Here is a 5,000-nt window from a genome sequence, read left to right on the forward strand (position 1 = left end):
TGTGCAAGGCTTGTATGCAAGGCTAGTGTGCAAGGCTGGTGTGCAAGGCTTGTGGGCAAGGCTGGTGCGCAAGGCTAGTTCCCAAGGGTTGTGTGCAAGGCTAGTGCCCAAGGCAAGTGCGCAAGGCTCGTGCCCAAAGCTAGTGCGCAAGGCTTGTGTGCAAGGCTACTGCGATGGGCCAGTGCCCAAGGCTTGTGAGCAAGGCTTGTATGCATGGCTTGTGTGCAAGGCTAGCGTCCAAGGCTTGTGCGCATGGCTTGTGCGCAAGGCTTGTGTCCAAGGCTTTTGTGCAAGGCTCGTGCGCAAGGCTAGTGTGCAAGGCTTGTGCGCATTGGCAGGTAGCCCACCAGCATGCACGATCCAAATGCCACTCACGCGACAACACGGTGCCAAGCCGGGCATGGTGTGCACTCAAAACCAATCAACGGACAGAGGTCATGCGTCATGGGGGGGATCTAGCAAGGCCATGGGGAAGGTCATGGAGGACCTTGGAAGCAAGCGCAAGACGAGAGCGAATCGAACAAGGGGCCAGGACGGGGCCTTGTGCCCATGGTCTTCGCAAGACAGCGTCCAAGGCACCCGAAAGCCCAAGGGAACCCAAACCCGGCCGACACTTGCAATCGCACATGCTCTCTGCAACACACCATCAATGCCGCCCAACGGGGCCAGCACGAGCAGTCCTCCGCGGTCCCCTGGCCCTGCGCACGTTTGTCTTCGAAACCGAGCATCAATGCCACAGAAAGTGCCGGGGCGCCAGCTGGAGCCATCATCCGCGTTGCCATGGCTCGCTTGGCCTTGGCTTGCCAGGCCCCGACACGAGCAATCGCGCATTTTCTTTGCAACCGACCATCAATGCCGCCCAACGGGGCCAGCACGAGCAGTCATCCGCGGTCCCCTGGCCCTGCGCACGTTTGTCTTTGAAACCGAGCATCAATGCCACAGAAAGTGCCGGGGCGCCAGCTGGAGCCATCATCCGACGTGCCATGGCTCTGGTCCCATGGTCTTCGCAACCGAGCATTCGTGACACCCGCGGGGCCAGGACACCAACCCTTCCGACACGAGCATTCGCGCATGTTCTTTGGCCACACAACGGCGCCAGCACGAGCAAAATCATCCGCGGTGCGGTGGCCTTGCACGGCCTTTTGTCTTTGGAACCAACCATCAGTGCCACGGGAAGTGCCGGAGTCCCGGCATCCACGGTGCCAAGTCATTGCGCCCTTGGTCTCTGCAGCGGGGCATGCCGGGCACTCCCAACCATTGCAAGCAAGCAAGCAAGCAAGAAAGAAAGTAAGTAAGTAAGTAAGTATTACATATAGGGGCGGGACATGCGGGGAGATCTGCGAAACGTGCATTACGGGGCACACGCGTACCTACCGGGGCATACCGACCCCTATTGGGGCACACGTGTGCATATCGGGGCATACCGGGCCTATCGGGGCACACGCGTACATACCGGGGCATACCGAGCCCTACTGGGGCACACGTGCGCATATCGGGGCGTACCAAGCCTATCGGGGCATACGCATGTATCCCAAGGCATACCGAGTCAATCCGGGCATACGCGTTCATACCGGGGCGTAACGGGCCTATCGGGGCATACTTGGGCATATCCGGGCAAAAAATGCCCAAAACTTGCGCAACCTTGGCAACCGTGGTCCATTCCTCTCTATATGCCTAGCCTTGCCAACCGTGGTCCATTCCTCACTATATGCCATGGCCTTGTGCCCATGGTCTTCCCAAGACAGCGTCCAAGGCCCCCGGAAGGCCAAGGGAGCCCAACCCAGCAATGCCCTGCTATGGCAAGCCAAGGCCAAGCATTCCGGTGCCTATCCGGGCAAAAATGCAATTCCTCTCTATATGCCTAGCCTTGGCAACCGTGGTCCATTCCCCACCATATGCCATGGCCTTGTGCCCATGGTCTTCCCAAGACAGTGTCCAAGGCGCCCGGAAGGCCAAGGGAGCCCAACCCAGCAATGCCCTGCTTTGGCAAGCCAAGGCCAAGCATTCCGGTGCCTAACCTTGGCAACCGTGGTCCTTTCCTCACCATATGCCATGGCCTTGTGCCCATGGTCTTCGCAAGACATCGTCCAAGGCGCCCAAAAGGCCAAGGGAGCCCAACCCAGCAATGCCTTGCTAGGACAAGCCAAGGCCAAGCATTCCGGTGCCTATCCGGGCAAAAACGCCCAAAGCATGCCCATTCCTTAGCCTATCCAGGCAAAAACGCCCAAAATCTGCACATTCTAGTGCCTATCCGGGCAAAAACGCCCACCAGCATGCCACCCTCCTATAGGGTTTGCGCAACCAACCAGCCTAACCACCAGTGGCAACCAAAGGTGCTGTTAGCGACGACTTCTGAAGACGCAACGAGACGCGACGTGTTTGCGCCCAGACGCGACGAGACGATGCGGGATCTGCGCCCAAGAATGCCTAGACCCGTCGACTTGATGCGGGATCAGCTCGCCCAAGCATGCCTAGTGTGCAAGGCCTGTGTGCAAGGCTAGTGTCCAAGGCTAGTGTGCAAGGCTCATGTGGAACGCTAGTGCGCAAGGCTAGTGCCCAAGGCTTGTGTGCCAGGCCCGTGTGCAAGGCTAGTGTCCAGGGCTTGTGTGCATTGCTTGAGTGCAAGGCTTGTGTGCATTGCTCGAGTGCATGGCTTGTGTGCAAGGGTTGTGCGCAAGGCTAGTGTGCGGGGCTTGTGCGCATGGCTAATGTGCACGGCTTGTGTGCATGGCTACCGTGCAAGGCTAGTTTGCATGGCTAGGGTGCAAGGCTCGCATGCGAGGCTAGTGTGCAAGGCTGCGTGCAAGGGAAGCGTGCAGGGCGAGTGTGCGAGGCCACTGTGCACGGCGCCAGCACTAGCGAGCCATCATCCGCGTTGCCATGGCTCGCTTGGCCTTGGCTTGCCAGGCCCCGACACGAGCAATCGCGCATTTTCTTTGCAACCGACCATCAATGCCGCCCAACGGGGCCAGCACGAGCAGTCATCCGCGGTCCCCTGGCCCTGCGCACGTTTGTCTTTGAAACCGAGCATCAATGCCACAGAAAGTGCCGGGGCGCCAGCTGGAGCCATCATCCGACGTGCCATGGCTCGCTTGGCCTTGGCTTGCCGGGCCCCGACACGAGCAATCGCGCATTTTCTTTGCAACCGACCATCAATGCCGCCCAACGGGGCCAGCACGAGCAGTCATCCGCGGTCCCCTGGCACTGCGCACGTTTGTCTTTGAAACCGAGCATCAATGCCACAGAAAGTGCCGGGGCGCCAGCTGGAGCCATCATCCGACGTGCCATGGCTCTGGTCCCATGGTCTTCGCAACCGAGCATTCGTGACACCCGCGGGGCCAGGACACCAACCCTTCCGACACGAGCATTCGCGCATGTTCTTTGGCCACACAACGGCGCCAGCACGAGCAAAATCATCCGCGGTGCGGTGGCCTTGCACGGCCTTTTGTCTTTGGAACCAACCATCAGTGCCACGGGAAGTGCCGGAGTCCCGGCATCCGCGGTGCCAAGTCATTGCGCCCTTGGTCTCTGCAGCGGGGCATGCCGGGCACTCCCAACCATTGCAAGCAAGCAAGCAAGCAAGAAAGAAAGTAAGTAAGTAAGTAAGTATTACATATAGGGGCGGGACATGCGGGGAGATCTGCGAAACGTGCATTACGGGGCACACGCGTACCTACCGGGGCATACCGACCCCTATTGGGGCACACGTGTGCATATCGGGGCATACCGGGCCTATCAGGGCATACCGGGCCTATCGGGGCACACGCGTACATACCGGGGCATACCGAGCCCTACTGGGGCACACGTGCGCATATCGGGGCGTACCAAGCCTATCGGGGCATACGCATGTATCCCAAGGCATACCGAGTCTATCCGGGCATACGCGTTCATACCGGGGCGTAACGGGCCTATCGGGGCATACTTGGGCATATCCGGGCAAAAAATGCCCAAAACTTGCGCAACCTTGGCAACCGTGGTCCATTCCTCTCTATATGCCTAGCCTTGCCAACCGTGGTCCATTCCTCACTATATGCCATGGCCTTGTGCCCATGGTCTTCCCAAGACAGCGTCCAAGGCCCCCGGAAGGCCAAGGGAGCCCAACCCAGCAATGCCCTGCTATGGCAAGCCAAGGCCAAGCATTCCGGTGCCTATCCGGGCAAAAATGCGATTCCTCTCTATATGCCTAGCCTTGGCAACCGTGGTCCATTCCCCACCATATGCCATGGCCTTGTGCCCATGGTCTTCCCAAGACAGTGTCCAAGGCGCCCAGAAGGCCAAGGGAGCCCAACCCAGCAATGCCCTGCTTTGGCAAGCCAAGGCCAAGCATTCCGGTGCCTAACCTTGGCAACCGTGGTCCTTTCCTCACCATATGCCATGGCCTTGTGCCCATGGTCTTCGCAAGACATCGTCCAAGGCGCCCAAAAGGCCAAGGGAGCCCAACCCAGCAATGCCCTGCTAGGGCAAGCCAAGGCCAAGCATTCCGGTGCCTAACCTTGGCAACCGTGGTCCTTTCCTCACCATATGCCATGGCCTTGTGCCCATGGTCTTCGCAAGACATCGTCCAAGGCGCCCAAAAGGCCAAGGGAGCCCAACCCAGCAATGCCTTGCTAGGACAAGCCAAGGCCAAGCATTCCGGTGCCTATCCGGGCAAAAACGCCCAAAGCATGCCCATTCCTTAGCCTATCCAGGCAAAAACGCCCAAAATCTGCACATTCTAGTGCCTATCCGGGCAAAAACGCCCACCAGCATGCCACCCTCCTATAGGGTTTGCGCAACCAACCAGCCTAACCACCAGTGGCAACCAAAGGTGCTGTTAGCGACGACTTCTGAAGACGCAACGAGACGCGACGTGTTTGCGCCCAGACGCGACGAGACGATGCGGGATCTGCGCCCAAGAATGCCTAGACCCGTCGACTTGATGCGGGATCAGCTCGCCCAAGCATGCCTAGTGTGCAAGGACTGTGTGCAAGGCTAGTGTCCAAGGCTAGTGCCCAAGGCTT

This window comes from Tasmannia lanceolata, unplaced genomic scaffold (assembly GCF_043159265.1).
Source record: "Tasmannia lanceolata isolate RefF3 unplaced genomic scaffold, GAP_Taslan_0.1 ptg000297l, whole genome shotgun sequence".
NCBI lineage: Eukaryota > Viridiplantae > Streptophyta > Magnoliopsida > Canellales > Winteraceae > Tasmannia > Tasmannia lanceolata.